The 17,658-nt window shown below is 34.4% G+C and overlaps 1 pseudogene; it reads right to left on the reverse strand.

Moving 5' to 3' along the window:
- Positions 1–1,298: 1,298 nt before the first annotated feature.
- On the reverse strand, positions 1,299–15,757 carry LOC125873843 (uncharacterized; annotated as a pseudogene).
- Between the last annotated feature and the right edge of the window lie 1,901 nt (positions 15,758–17,658).

Genomic DNA, 17,658 nt, shown 5'->3' on the forward strand with positions numbered 1-17,658 from the left:
AAAGTACTTGTCAAATGGAGCACAACTTCTTTTTTTATTTTTCTTCTCGATATCAAACAATTTGCTTTTATTTTACTATTTGAAGAATAAAAAGTTAATGTAAATCTAGGTTAAAAAGAAAAATACGATCATCTTACCTTTGGAAAATTTTTAAAAATGAAATTGTTTCTATGGTAGAAATTAATTTAATTTGTTATAGACCTTTAGGTTGTGCCTACTTCTAATAATTTCTTTAGATAAAGAAGCTTTTAAAATTTACACTCCCCAAAAAAATTACATGTTTAGAAAGAAATTTAGATTTAGGATAAAACTGTACATCACACATACATTGAATTTAGTGAATCTTAAGAAATGCATGACCACAACCATCATTGATATTGTTAGGGAATTCATATGATTGATGGACATTCATCTTTTCCTTTTATTTTTTTTTGGTATTCCACTACTTTGATTAAGTTCTTAAGATATTAATTGATACATACATACAAATTAGTAGCAAGTGAGCAACTTTCATCTTTTTTTAAACATGACTCCATTTCCTTAGAAAGAGAAGTTCTGATTAATGATGAAACTTTTAATCTCATATCAAATTATATAGTGAATCTTAAGAGACGCTTCACCAAAACCATTTCTGATCATGTTACCAAGTCCATAAGATTGATGAACAAATTTCATTTTGGCAGCACTCTCGCATTGTGATTATGTTCTTGAAATATTACTTCAAACATATATCTAAATTACTAGAAAGCAAGCAATTTTGAATTATCTAGTGTAATTCCACAAAATGGGGTCTACAGAGAGTAAATAAAATTGTTGATGCTCCTATATCTTTATGTACAAAATGTTGATGTTTCCCACTCCATCATGTTAGTTACCTTTTGAGAGTAGATTTTTGATAAATTTGAATTCCATAAATACAACTTTTTTTTATGACATCTCCTAACACACAATAGAAACAAAAATAGTCTCCTTTTTTTCCATAATTATGATTTAGTATTAATCAATCAAATCTCAACTTGTATGTATGTATCCTTAACCATGAAGTACATTTTTAAGAAACCAATCATTGGATGGGTCTGAACATCTATGAATGATTAAGATCTATAACAAAGTCTTGTATCATCCATTGTCATAGAGAGATCCTCGACCATCATTATAATAATAGATACATTCATACCATATAAACTATAAAATATATCGTCACTCTTTACTGCTACAACTATTTTTTGTTCCTTCATAGACACAACTCCACGACACATATAATACTAAGAGTATGGTATATCAGTGAAACCCTAGGCTTAAGAGTCTGGATACGATACATGGGCTCCTATATCTCCAGAAACATCAATAGTGATTCTAGTGGTAGCTGTCACACTCAATGAGAGCTCGGGAGCCCCTTCAATAACTGGTGGTATAGTAGTAAGAGCGTGAGAACCCATCACAACATGAACTTTACGAATAAGGCCTACCTCTGCTGGCACCGAGCTGGAAGAAGCTCTATTGGCACGAGCTCTGAGCTCATATTACCTTAGCTACTCATCAACCTTGGACCTCCTCTAAGCTTCCAAAATATCTTCCTTCTTCTGGTCTCTCTTCAAGTTCTTTTTCTTCTTTGATTTATTCTTATCCTTATCTTCCTCACGAGGGCTTTTGCATGAGGCCTTAAGGGAGAGAACTCAATAAGTCAATACGAATCCACCCCCTGCAATTCATCGATATCTGGAATTGGGAACACATCTTTTGACCTCACTTGTAGATGTATGAGATCAAAATCCCATAGGTAAAAAAAGGATTGTACAGGAGCATCATTTCCCAAGTTCACCTGTTGATGTCAATATAAATCTTCATTTTTTTCTTTTTCTCTTATTTCCTGGCCATAAAGTTTTTTGCAAAATTATAAGAATCAAATAGGGAAGGCTCAATAAACCTGAAAAATGACAATAATAATACCAATATATATATATATATATATATATAGGAACTGCATGTTTTATTGTTACTCCGTTTACTTACAAATATTATAAGGGATGTCACGTTCAGATAGGTAGTTAACTTCTCCCCGATTTTTTTATGTAAACCCCCTTGCAAGAGTAAGTACATGTTCCAACAACATAATGTTTGATCAAGTGGTTACCTCGAATATGTTGGTTACGTCTTGGTGTAACCTTCAAATTAAAACCTTTTATGACCTTGCGTACATAAAGTAAATCTAATTGTCTATTCTAATATTGTTTTCTCGAGCTAACCTACACTATTTCTTCATTTTTGCTTAAATTCTTCTTTGTTTCACGAACTTCCCCGTGTAGAACGAAATTGTAAACCTCTACTAAATATTGAAACTTTTTGTTTGTATCCCAATGATGGTAGATGAATGAATAAAGTCATCAAAGACCCTTCATCCAATTCTAAGCGTTAACAATCGTTAATCAGTATATAACCCAACTAAATGAGTTGGGGTCGAATCCCATAGGGAGCGGTACATGTTTGAGAATTAATCAGAAAGTATGAATATGTTCAATTCAGTCATAGGAATAGAATTTGTCGAGTAAAAACATAATTCAAATCAGAGGGTGAAATGAATATCCAATAACAGGGGGTTTTAGTTTTTTGATTATCAACTACAAACAGTGGAAATTAATATGAAATAACAATAATGAGATGGGTTCTTGGGATGTGATTAGATTATAGGCTAATATAGACAAATGGGTAATTGCAACTGTTAGGAAATAGTTGTATATTAGTGAGTAAGCTAAGCCATAGAAGGAATACATTTTCTCTCGAACAATTTACTCCGAATCAAGTTGATTTCTCTTGAACATCAACAAGCAAGCAAAATAAGACCAGCCCATACCTTAGTCTATTCACTCTTTCAAGCTGAATATGTGGGATTGAGTTTATGATTCACTCTCTCGAGCTGAACCCATGTCAACTCAATACCCACTGACCATCAATGAATAATCTTGGTTTTAAAACCTCTCTCTCGAGAATGCAAAAAACACGAAGTTAGAACTGCATTTGAAACTACAATTTTTAAATTAAACCACAATTACTGATTGAACTCACTTCTAAACAACATTTAAACTAAGAATTAGCAATACCCATAAACTAAATCAGCTCATAATCACACCCCAAGAATAGGGGTTTTAGCTAGACATCATAAAAAGATAAGAATCGTTACCAAATTGAGTTTCAATCAACCGGGTAAGATTGATTTCGTTCTTAAAATGTTCCAATTCAAAGAAGCTAAAAGAGCCACTTCCAATTTCTCAAAAGTGAAAAACTTCAAATCTCCAAAGCTTAGGGAAAACTAGCGAAAACTTGTCTCAATTCAATTTATTGAAAATTCAATACGCTTCATAATGAAGAGTGATACTACACTAAATGTTCAAAAATGTATTTATAGTCCCCAAAAATGTGCTGCGAAGAGAAATTTGGCGCAGTAAGTCAGGCTCGCTGGTCAACTCAGCAATCCACCCTTTGGTCACTTTCATCGCCCATCTGCCTTAGACTTCAGCATCGTTAAGGTCTGCAACTTTGGGCGATCCAACACTGCATTGCGGAACCTCTCGCCAATCCGCCGATTTCTCCAGTCTCTCGCCAACTTGTCTTCTTCTCCTTCAGGGCTTGGCACACTAGAACTTTAGGCGGTCAAATAGCCATTCGGCGACTCGCCAAGTGGACTTGGCGATCACCAGACTTGCTTTTATTCACTTTTTCAGCTCATTTTGATCCTTTTGCAAATTAGTGTCTTTGCGTTGCTCCTCAATCCATATACATGGAAATAAAGGGTTTTACATCATTTATTGGCACAAAACAAGCATTTGAGAACACTAAATCATTGTAAATAAAGCCTTAAATGAGTCCAAATATCGGACTCATCAACACACCCAACTTAAACTTTTGCTTGTCCTCAAGTAAAACTCATGTTCAGCAGTTCAAAAAGGATGTCTCAAACAGTACTACTCAAGACTCAATCATTAATGCACACAAAAAGACTCAACTTACTCATGCAAAGATCAATTGTGCACTAAAAGGTTCATGTTGTGACTCATCATTACCAAAGATTCTCAAGTTCACCATACTTGCTTCAAATGCAAGTTCAAGCTCAACAAAGGTACTCAAATGCCCTCACACAAAAAATGATTACATATTCACACACTATTCTTTAACAATTTAAAGCTCTGGAATAACATACAACTCTCACACTTACAAAGATGAACACAATGCATGATTTCACCCATAGGTTTGTCCTTATTTTCCAACCAACATTTGTTTCAGCTCATTCAAGATCAAAAAGGTCTTTCCAAGACTTGTAACGGGGGGAGTGTAAAGGTATGGTCATTTAGGCTCAGTGGCTGCTATCTTCATGAAATATGGTATGGGCATCACTTTCTATCCTTTTCTTCAACATTTACACCCATGCTAAAAATTCACCCTATTATTCATTTCCAATGGAATATTGGACACCCCATATATTTTGCGAATTTCAAAACTTTATTTCTCAACTTTTTTCATTCTTTTTCTTTTTCATTTTTCCTTTCCTTTTTCTCTTCTCTCATCATTCTTTTTATATGGAGGGGTTCCATCTTTTTCAAAACTATGGATCAAGGGAGACTTATTTGCACTTCTTGATTTACCTTCTCTTATCACCACACCCCCAACTTAGTCTTTCGGGCTAAGTTGGCTATTCAAACAAAACACATTTCATGAGGATTATAGGTGAATGGATAATGAGAGGGTTACAATTGCATCAAGTTTCTTCCAAGAAAAGGATAAGGCTCAAAAAGGGAGTTCAAGAAAGGTTCACACACTCACAAGGTTGGCCACAAGATTGGTATATTGTCAAAATGTTTCACTCCTCAAGATTTGCCTAAGATCATTTCAAAGGATTGCATCACTTAGTCAACCGGACCAACGGGGCAAATTCTAGGTGTCATCACACATAGTTCATGATAAGCTCATCATACAAGGCATTGGCACCAATATCAAATAAGACTCTACACTTTGGCTAGTGTGCAATGTTCATCACAAGAGCCTCCATTCAATAACCGACTAGTCACAACGAGATGCAAAAAGTTCATATATTGTCTATACAACTTCATTTGGCCTAACAATAGCCGCGAATTCATTTTTGTTCGATTAAGAGCACTATTTAAGTCATCAATATTGATCATGACCGACACTCAAATTTGCACAAGAACAACCACATTCAAACACAATCAAGAGGTGACAAATTTTTTTAGAAGTGTCAAAAACCATTTACATTCAAAAATAAGGAGCCACAAGCTCAAACATCCACAAAACAGTGCCAAAACACAATTTACAGCACAAAATCTCAATATATAAACAAACACAATAATCACAAGAGGTAGGTATGGAAATACCTCACCCCACCACAAACAAAAAGAAATTTGTCCTCAAATTCGATAAAAACAACAAAAGTCACTAACAATGACAGAGAGGAAGGTAAAGAGAGGTCTTGTCTACACAATTGCTCTATCTGTCGGGGCATTAGTGCCCGGTGCAAGATCAACACTGCTAACTCCACTAAGGCCATCCAAGGGTGTGTCTACCAAAGAGGTCTATACAACTGAATCTTTCATGGCCTCCTCAATCTCCATAAGGCCCTCATAAGAAGCCTTCTCATCATTACCAAGCAGCTCCTCATTGATCTCAGCCTCAGACTCGGCAACAACTACCTCCTCAGTTCGAACCTCATATCTGGTCGTAGCTGGAGGCACATTTAGATCAACTGGCATATCAGGGATCTCCACAATCCCAAAAATCATAGACATGTCGGTGGACTTCAGCTAGTCCACATCTCTTCTCAACTTAGAAATAACGGTCTTTAGAGCCGTCACCTCCTCAGTGGCCCATTCGATGCACTCGTACACCGCTATGTTTGCCGCAAGGGCATCAATAGTTGCACTCAGTGACATCACAGAATCAACAAAGGCCCTCTTGATCATTCCCATAATGGTGGCCTCAAGCCTAGCAGCACGCCTATCAGCGAAATAGGCTAGTTGCCCCATCCGTAGTATTATGGCCTGGGTGAGTGCCGGTCGGGCAGAAGCAGCAGTAAGGAACTAGACCTATGAGGAAATAGAGTTGTAGAGGAACTAGGCATCATGGAAGGAGTAGTGTTAGATAACCTGAAGGCCCGGAGGCCAGAGTAGGCAAGGGTGCCTCTGAAGGTAATGCAGCAGTGTCCACAATTGGGGATGTATCCACCGGGACCGCCTTATTCTTCTCTACCTCATCCTTAAAATACTTTGCCTCAATCCTCCAGATGTTGGTAAAAGAGGTGGGAACCACTTCCATATCGTTCTTCTCATTCCGAGGTACCCGAGCTCGTCTGCACAAGTCAGTGATCAACACCAGAAAAAGGAGGGAGGTTTCGCGCTGCTTGGCCCTTATTACCATCTCTTGTACAATGATCATAAATAAATTTAGCCTTGTCGCATCAATGATACAACCAAGGCAAGCAGCTTTCGTGTGGCGAAGGATTGACTCATTCCGGGATGGCATGATAGTACTACTGATGAAGCCAAACCAAAATCTAGCTACAATGTTGAGGTCCTTCTTTTCAATGGGTGCTCTTACCTCGATACACTTAGGAGTGTTGTCAGATATCAGAAGAGCCAACCACTTTTTCATATTCTCCTACGTCTTTGTTCTGATCATGTACTGACAGTCATCTTCAATCCCCTTTGAACACTCCCGGACTGCATTGACAGCATCACTGTCACACTTCATTTTTCTTCCCCTGATAACCACATAGTCTACCAGTTTGAACTTGGCAGACTGCCTCTTACCTTATGGCACTAGGGCTCCATAAGCGGTGTAGAACTCCCGTACCCAATTTGGAACATAAGGGCCTTGGGGTTGAGTGAATAATTGGAACTTGTGAGACCTCACACAGATTATGATTTCCAGGTATATATCTATTAATCCATCAGTAGACAACCACTTCTTTTCAATGATGGTCCTCAATCCATCAGCCATCATTTTATTCATGGACCGAGGAGGAGGACCCTGTGCAGTTAGTGCAGGAACCACAGCCTTTGCTAGAGCAGGAAAAGTAGTCGAGGCCTGGGGTGTCCTTATCCTAGATGGATCATTCAACTGCTTGGATCATGGCTCCGCTCTCTGGACTGATAGTATCTCATCACCCTCACTCTCAGAAGGGGTAAGGCGAGTGGCATAAACTCTGTCACAGTCAGAACTGGCCTCCGGTGACACAGGAACAGGAGCCTTCCCTTTCCCTTTTCCCTTCCTACCTGTGGTGGGAAGTATAGTAGCCTTAGCCCTGGATGCAGTTTTATCCTCATCAATTGTTATTCCCTTAGCCCTCTTGCGGGGCGGTATGTCTCTACCGGCCACTTTTGGTCTAGCCTTATATGCAATAATATAAAAAAGAGCTAGATTTATTTCAAGAAAATTGTAGAAAAACAGTTGCAAACGGAGTCGCTGAACCGATCGATGAGTCAGCAAATCAATTTGGTGAGCCAGATCGGGCTTACCGAAAGGATTAGCTCAAAAAAATCCCAGAAAAAATTGGCATGTCGGCGATGGAAGGGGCCTTTCCGCGAATCGCTGACAACATTCGGTGAGCACAGACAGCCCCCCGAAAGTTATAGTGTATTTTAAGGGTTAGGGGCGCAGAAAAGGCAATCAAAGAAGACTTTCGGCAAGTCACCAAGTGCAGTCGGCGAACTCAGGCTTCTCGCCAAAAGTTACAGACCCAAAACTAAAAAAATGCAGGAAATTAAAGGCGGTCAAGGTGGATTCAGTGAACCGCCGAGTGGTTCGGCGAGCTCGACCCAGCTTGCCAAACTGCCCAACGTGCTTACTTTCTACCCGAAATTCCAAAATCAACACTTAGACCCATAAGACCAATTCCCCCGGGGATACTCAGACTTCTCCCGGTTTGGCCAAATTTGGCCATTTGATGACTTTAGCCCTTAAGAATTATGTCAACCGCTCCATCATTGGGAAAAGCACGTCATTTAGCACAAACGTGGGTTACTCACACTTCACCTGACTAGACCCAACAATAATTTAGCACAACCCAACAATTTAGAACAATTTTAAATCACAAAATTCGGGAAATCAATCAATTAGGCATTATAGGTATGATATTCAAATTAAAATTGGGAAATAAACACATATTTACAATTTAGAGAGGCTGAGCACACATCACAAAGACAAAAAATTTGCAAATGAGTAAAAATCGTTGAAAATGAATTTCAGGTTCAGAAAACCAACCCTTAATGTTGAATACGAGAATTGTAATGCTAGGCAGCAAAGATTTCCAACTCTGAACACACAATCGACAACTAGAAAGAGGTAATAATGCAAAAATATAGTGCGGGTGTGTGCTTGGGAAGTGAAAAAGTGAGGGAATGTGAAAGAGTTTGAAAGTTTAAACCTTTGGCCTTTAAAATCGTCCAGTTCTCACCTTTTCGGTGACTATAATTTTGCTCGCCGAACCACTCGGCAACACGCCAAGTCGTTACTTACCTCGCCGACTTTTACAAAACCTATAGTTAAGTTGGGAGTCCAAACGGTGATTCTAGTCAGGCTCGCCAACCTCTTCGGTGAGTCATTGACTGGAACTTTGGCTCGCCAACCTGCACTTTTTCAAACACATTCGAAACTTCAACCTGCATAAATCAACACACAATTATTTCAAAAAACAAAAAGAAAGAAAATAAAAACTTGGTTGCCTCCTAAGAAGCGCCTTAGTTAACGTCGTGGCATAACGAAAGTCCCCACTTAGGTTTCATTCTTGGTATTTGCCTCAGTGTCACTAAGCAACCCTTTTCTTTACTTTGGGTAGAGACAAAACAACACTTGACCCATTTGGGTCTCTAGTAGCTGAATGAGCATGGAATGAGAGGTTGTCATCTAATTTAGTGTCGAGATATTCTCTCTTATCTCCTTCAACACTCTATCGCATTCTCTGACTTTGTGATGAATGAGTAAGAGTATATCCTCAATCTGCCCACCCACTTACTCCTTGGACTTGCTACACTTATGAGGGGGAATGTACCTATCTTTCTTTTTGTACATTTACTTCCAATTCCATGACTTTCTTTGCCAAGACATCTAGCTGGATCAACACTGTGGCCAATTCTTGGTCTTTCTCTGTCTCCTTGTAAGTCTTAATCATGCGATCAAGGAGTTGGACTGTTGTTTCATATGGTTGTCGTATCATACAACCGGGAGAAAGTTGATCAACCGCTCTTCTATTTTCAGGACCAGGACCTCTGTAGAAGCATTCCAGTAGCATCTTATCTGGAATTCCATGAGTTGGGCATTGCTACAATATTGCCTTAAATCTTGGCCACAACTCAAGGATAGTCTCACCCTCAAATTGCTTGAACGTTAGGATGTTATCCCTAAGAATCATCAATCTCAAAAGAGGGTGGTCCATTGGGTCACCATTGCTACAAGAGATGCTCATTTCCTCTGCTCAAAATACAAACACACGAACCAAAACTAGAAGTACGTAGATTCAATTATGACTAAAAAGAACAAAATTCAACTTCACCAAAAAAATCTCAAATAACACCACTCACCTGCAACGGTGCCATTTTTATTGAATAATGTTATCAAAGACACTTCATCCAATTCTAAGCGTCAATGATCGTTAATCAGTATATAACCCAACTAAATGAGTTGGGGTCAAATTCCACAGGGAGCGGTACATGTTTGCGAATCAATCGGGAAGTATGAATATGGTCAATTCAGTCATATGAATAGAATTTGTCGAGTAAAAACATATTTCAAATTTGGGGGTGACACGAATGTGAAATAACAGGGGTTTTTGGTTTTTGATTATCAACTACAAACAACGAAAATCAATATGAAATAACAACAATGAAACGGGTTCATGGGATGTGATTAGATTATAGGCTAATATAGACAAATGGGTAATTGCAACTGTTAGGAAATACTTGTATATTAGTGAGTAAGCTAAGCCACAGAAGGAATAAATTTTCTCTCGAACAATTTACTCCGAATCAAGTTGATTTCTCTCGAACATCAACAAGCAAGCAAAATAAAACCATCCCACACCTAAGTCTATTTACTCTCTCAAGCTGAATATGTGGGATTAAGTTTAGGATTCACTCTCTCGAGTTGAACCCATGACATCTTGGTTTTAAAACCTATCTCTTGAGCAAGCCAAAAACACGAAGTTAGAACTGCATTTGCAACTACAATTCTTAAATAAAAGCACAATTACTGATTGAATTCACTTCTAAACAACATTTAAACTAACAATTAACAATACACATAAACTAAATCAGCCCATAATCACATAATCACACCCCAAGAATTGGGGTTTTAGCTAGACATCATAAAAATATAAAAATTGTTACCAAATTGAGTTTCCATCAACTGAGTAAGATTGATTTCGTTCTTACAATTTTCGAATTGGAAGAATCTCAAAGAGCCACTTCCAATTTCTCAAAAGTGAAAAACTTCAAATCTCCAAAGCTTAGGGAAAACTAGAGAAAACTTGTCTCAATTCGATATATTTAAAATTTTATATGCTTCAGAATGAATAATGATACTAAACTAAATGTTCAAATATGTATTTATAGTCGCCAAAAATGTGCTGCGAAGAGCTACTCGGCACAGTAAGTCGGGCCCGTCAATCAACTTAGCGATCCGCCCTTTGGTTACTTCCATCGCCCATCTGCCTTGGCCTTCAACATTGTCAAGGTTTGTAACTTTGGGCGATCCAACACTGCATCACGAAACCTCTCGGTGATTCACCAATTTCACCTTTGTCTCACCAACTTGGTCTTCTGCTTCAGGGCTTGGCACACTGGAACTTTAGGCGGTCAAATAGCTATTCGGCGACTCGCCAAGTAGACTTGGCGATCACCAGGCTTGCTTTTCTTCAGTCTTCCAGCTCACTTTGTTCCCTTTTTCAAATCAGTGTCCTTGTGTTGCTCCTCAATCAATATACCTGGAAATCAAGGGTTTCACATCAGTTATTGGCACAAAACAAGCATTTGAGGACACTAAATCTTTATAAATAAAGCCCTAAATGAGTCTGAATCTCGGACTCATCAGTAGACCTGTTTGTCAACAATTATTAAATACTTATGTTTTCACCATCTAGCCAATGACAACTTACTCAACCAATTTTGTTTCCAGAAACCATATATATTATTCAAAAGGAACTTACATAATCGATTATTGAATCAGCTGGACGAGAAGTATTCTTGATGATCCAGTTTTGTCTTTTCTGCTCAAATGTATAAGTATGCAGGTAGTGCATATTTTTTTGTATCATCTCATTCTGCAACCAAAAAAGTTTTACTTTAAGAAATTCAAATTTATCAAAAATTCATTCACAAAAGGTAATTATCTGAATGTAATGGGAGCATCAACATTTTGTACATCAAGATATTGGAGCATCAATATTTTATACTCTAAAGGATCATGGTCTGGCCAACATAATAAGAAGTTTATTGCTTCTAAATAAGAGTAGATGATTTTGTTGTTTATTGTTTTCATTTTCTCCATTTCGGCTTCTTGTATTTTATGGAAAAAAATAAAATAACTAACTTCTACTTCTACCTTGATTGTTAGGTCAGGCCTATAACTATTTCCGACGTATTTGTACGGTTAATTTAAATGTTAAGATCTGTTTACTTTTCCTAGATGCCATTTTGTTGGATCACTCTAGGTATTAAAAATTGCTCAATTTCTAGTAATTTTGATATTTGTGTCAAATAGCATTTCAAAAACTTAATAATAGCACTAAAATGCCAAAAAAAAATTTCCATCAATTTTATTGATTTTGTAACAAATATCAATGATTGTTATGGTTAGGCATCTCTTAAGATTGACTAACTGATTAGATATGAGATGAAAAGTTTCATCCTTGATCAGAACTTTTCTTTCTAATGAAATTGTTAAAAGCAATCTCAACCTCAAAATTTATCACAAATGAAATTTATTTCCACCATACAAATATTATTTCTTACTTCATTTGGTCAAACCTAAGATGATTAATTTCCTCTATTATGACGTAGATTTACTAGAAATTGCATCCTAGCAATTGAAAAATAATAAAAGGATATTAGATAAAAGAGGAAAGAATCATGAAAAGCTTAGATCTATATGACTAGTCAAAATAATTGGGTACAAATTTTGTACGTAGAGGGATGAAATAAGAGAAGATCATTTGAGATAGCTTGTTTTATATATAGCTGAATAAGTTCAAATTTTTTCTGAAACTATAGTAAGTGGAGGTGTTAAATATCATATGGAAGAAAGTTATCTCAAAACACTTATCATTTATTAGCTTGAATAAATTTTAATAGCATTAAGATGAATATTGAAAGGTTCTAAAATGATAAAAGCTCACCAATTTCATCCATTCACCTTTATCGCCCTACTCCATCATTATCAATTACCATAATTATAGTACACACACCATTATTAAAAACCACAATCAACCACTCACAACTACCATCCTCAACCACCAACACAATCAATCACTACAACAAGTAAATAGTAACACAAGCTACTATTTACAATTATTATTGACATCAATCATTAATACAATAAAACTTATTTAGTAGTATCAAGAATCACCATCATAAGTTACCACTATTTATTGTCAATCATCATCATCATTCACAGTCACCATTTCCTACAAGTATCATCCAACTATCAACCACCACCAAACTATTGCCATTAGCTTCTACTACAATCGTTACAAATATATCTATTATCCACTACACTGTCATTAGTCAATATACCATCCTTAACTAACATTCATAACGATCATCACTAGCCATCACAATTACTAATAACCATACAATTTTGTAAAAATATTTTATTGATGTAGTATTATATTAATTTTTTCTCATTATATTTTACCGAAAATGGCTTAAATGCCACATATATTATGGTTGGATTTGTTGTAACAAACTCATACTTTCTGAGCGTCCTATGACTCCCCTAGATATTTTTGTTTAAACATATTTTTTTTAAAATTATTCGGTTAGATTAGTAAATAAACCTAAACTTTCTTTATGTTGTATGTAAACGTGTGTTGATCAGTAGTTGAAAAAATAAAGGAGTTCGGTCATTATCACACACTTCCACTCTTTTGTTGCTTATGTTCATTTTCAATAAAAGTGTGAGAAACACTTTTATCCTGACCGAATAATTCAAGGAGAGTTATGCCTAAATTTGCAAAGATAATATATATGATATCAAATAAAAATGAGAAAGATGCCTCTTCTTAAATGTTTCAATTTTGTTAGTTGATCATGTGCATTTGATTTTGTTGGAGAGGAACAATAGAGTATTCTCATAAAAGAGTAGACTTCAACAGTACTCACTATTTTGATCTTCCACGAGTCAGTTGCTAGGAGTGTTTTGAAGTCATGACTTGCTATAAGAATTACTAAGTTGAATTTCTATTCCCTATGGTGTTTGTATTTATTGTTATAGTAGTATGAAATTTGATGGTTTGATGTTGTTAAAGCTTGACACTATATCTAAATTCAATTCATTTTTGTTTTATTTTATGATTTATACATAATTCTTTTGGTATATAAAATACATGTTTATTACCAAAAAGAATATCACTATATGATAAGCTTAATATTGTATATGTCACAAGTCAAAACATTAGAATGCACTTACATTATTCCTAAATTTTACTCGGGTGAATTTGGTATGACGGAAAATATTTTTAACAAAAATATTTTCTAGGAAAATAAGTTGGTTTCTCACTTATAAAAATAAAATTCCTCTCATTCACACTGTATTCAGGTAAACTAGGTCCCCCATAAAGTATGAATTTGCTACAGTAAATTTGATCATAGTTGAAGTGCCATTTAAGCCATTCTTCATAAAATTTATAATTATTAATTTTTTTCAATATAGAAATCCTTTTTATGTATTAATATGTACACTAATAAGTAGTATTATTATTCAGTATTTAGAAGATAATAAATAATCTTAGTGTTGAGATGTCTATTCATTGATTCATGCACATCTTATCATTCAAATATGCACTCAAATTTTGACGTCTTATATATAATTAGAAAAATAAAGAGGCCTTAAACTATTTTATTGAAATTATTATTGTACTTTTATATTTATTTTTATGACTATAGAATGACCTCATTCGATATTGTACCTAGGTGATATCATAGTAATTTTCTAAATCTCGTGTGGTTTCACTTTTTACATGAATGTAGGACTTCACTAACAAAATGGCACAATTGAATAATTGAATTTAGACTTATTAGATAACTTTTAAAAGAACTATGTTCTAGTTTATAGGAAACATTTTTGTTTTTAATTGGTCCCAAAAAAACATTTTATTCATGTTTAATTAAACATTGTCTCTAGTAATACTATATCACACAAATTGAAAAGGAAGGAGTAAGTATTTAACTTATTTTTATCTGTATGATAAATGTTTTAACTCTAGAGAAGATCATATCTCTTTATTTCATAACGTACTAATAAATATTAAAAAGTGTTTCAAGAACCATAAAAAAAAATTGTACATGACTTAAAAGAGAATAAATTAAATAAATCATAATTGGAGAATTTCAAAAGGCTTACCTCACAAACATCGACTTTTGATTCCTCAACTGTGATAAAAGATATTGGAACTTCTATTAATGTTGCATGAAACAAAGAAGATGAAAGTTGTCCACATGCTTCTAATTTGTATGTATGTATCAAGTAACATTTTATGAACTTAATCAAAGTGATAGAATATCCAAAAAGAATATAAAAAAAAGGATGAATATCCATCAATCTTATTCATTCCGTAACAATATCAATTATGGTTGTGGTCATGCATCTCTTAAGATTCATTAAATACATTGTAAGTATGATATAAAGTTTTATCCTAAGTGTAAATTTCTTTCTAAAAAAGTAATATTTTTTGGGGAGGATAAATTTTAAAAGCTTCTTTATCTAAAGAAACTATTGAAAGTAGGCACAACGTCTAGGTCTATCACCAATGGCCAAACGTGAGATGATCGATCTCCTCTTTTCTAACATAGATTTACTAGAACTTGCATTCTTCAACTAGAAAGATAAAAGAAAATGGTTAGATAAAGAGAAGAAAAGAATCACGAAAAGCTTGGATCCATCTGACTAGTACTTGTAATAAGTTTCAAAACTCCAAAACCACCATGTTGTTTATTACACTAGTATGTGAAAAGATGATATCTTGTTATTATTCGTATAACAGATATAAGAGAAGATCAGTTAAGATAGTTTGTTCATGTCATTGGTTGTTTTATAGATCTATTGGTCCATTCATGTAAAATTATTGTAAGTGAAGGTGCTAAGTATCGTATGGAAGAAAGATGGCTCAAAGGACATACTATTTTGTAGCTTAAATTCAAACTTAACTAAAGATATCACACCGAAGAAAAAAAATAAAATAGGTGATATCTACTAGTGAATATTAGAATTTAGGTCTCATCTATTTACAGATAATTAAGATTTAACACCAATTAATCAAGTCTCAACAAGTAAGAATGTATCGTTCCTTCACCATGAAGTGCATTCTTGACAATACATTTATTAAATGGGTATGCATAGCAATGATCGATTAAAATCTATACCAAAATCTAATATCATTATCAAGTTTGTGCATAGATTTCTTAAAAGATAGAAGTTCACCAATTCCATTTATTCACCTCACCGCTTTTGCCATGCCCCTTCATTATCAATTACCATCCATCATTATCAACTACTACTATAAACTACCCACAATCAGCATTTTTAATGACTAGCACTACCAATCAATACAATAATCCAACAAACCACCACCACCCACTATTTAAAAAATATTATTTACATGTGCCAACCATTACTATAAAAAAAAATCATTGAAGAAGATTAACAATCACAATCCTAAGTCATAACTAAATATTGTCAACCAACATCATCAAGCACCACAACTATTAGTTATGACTATATATTATTTAACTATCAACCACAACCAAACTACTACCATCAACTTCTACCACCACCACCATCATTTGCTACTATCGACAACACAAGAATTACTCAATACATCTTTCTTAATTGACATCCACTAGAACTATAGCTAGCCATCACAACTATCAGTCATCATATATTTTTTAATTTTTTTATTCATGTAATATACCACTAGTTTTGGTTTATAAATTTTAGGTAAAATAGCTTAAATGACACATTTACTCTGGCCAACTTTGCATGTTAATCGAAAAGGTAAAAATAAAGGGGTTTGATAGTTATCACTCATTTAAACTCTTCCAAAAAAATTTGAAATTTAATCTCATGATTAATTATATTCTTCCATTATCGAGGTTTAGTTTGTGTAACACTTGATAGATACCAAAAGGATACTTTTAAAACATATTCAAGGGCATACCAATGTAAATTTCTATTCCCCACTAATTATATTTTGGTTTAATAATTATTATAAGTTAAATAAAAAATATGAGTGGAGAAGTGGGGAAGTTACTTATTAACTTCCAACTACCCATTAAGTCTTCCAACTACCCATTACCTCTTCCAAATACACATTAAATGGGGAGTTACTCGGTAGTTTTAAAACTACCCACCATCTCCACTACTCACCATAATGGAAAGGTGGGAATCATGTTTAAAACACTCTTATTTAAAGGGTCCTCTCTCTGCCATAAAGATATAGTCTTATCCATCAAAGCTATTTATAAAGTATAAGGCAAGAGAGAGAAACAACTTCTGAAGAACGAAAAGAAAATACTTCAGCTCAATTTAAGTCAAGATTCGAAAAGTACTATGGCTGATTTGGGTATGTATTCTTGACTGAATTATTATAGTAATAGATTTATGTGAAAATCATGTACATGAATAATTGATAGAATTTATAAATGTTTAGATTGTTTATGTTTTCACAATCCTTTAAATCCTTACATGTGGTATCAGGAGCCAGTTTTAGGAACTTGTGATTTTTCATAGAATTAATATTTTCTTTATTTGAAAATGGTAATGGGTAGTATTAAGGGAATAATTTTTAGTAATGACCTTCAAAAGAAATGATGTGAATTAAATAGTGAAGTATTGATCCATAATTTGTTTTGCTTGATAACATCACTGTATATATAATGATTCATGTATGCATAACGTTATTATCTCTTATTATTGTACTAATTTTTCCGTATAAAAGTTTTTAGTATTAATGGAAATAATTATTCACTATTATGGCGTATTTCATTTTGGAATTATGTATATGAGATTAGTTAATCACCAAAATGGTCTAATCTTTGAAGAAGTAATTCAAAATAATAATGATTTAATGTATATTCAATTATCCATTATTTTGATGCTTATAACCAATATAACACTTATGGATATATTGAAGTTTTTGGTTATAAGATATTTACGGATCACCCAAAGATTGATTATTTTATTTTTATAACCATTGAACACTAAGGAGATAATTTAGATGTGTTGTTAGTTTTATTTATTTATCCAAAGATAATAAATATTATTGATTGACACATTAAAAATTATTGAATTATGTTAAATTCACATTTAAGCATCATTATGTGTAAAGTTGTATTTTGATGTTTCACCCAAAGGAGGACATCAATTTACATTTAAGAATTTATA

Source organism: Solanum stenotomum, chromosome 8 (genome assembly GCF_019186545.1).
Source record: "Solanum stenotomum isolate F172 chromosome 8, ASM1918654v1, whole genome shotgun sequence".
NCBI classification, from domain to species: domain Eukaryota; kingdom Viridiplantae; phylum Streptophyta; class Magnoliopsida; order Solanales; family Solanaceae; genus Solanum; species Solanum stenotomum.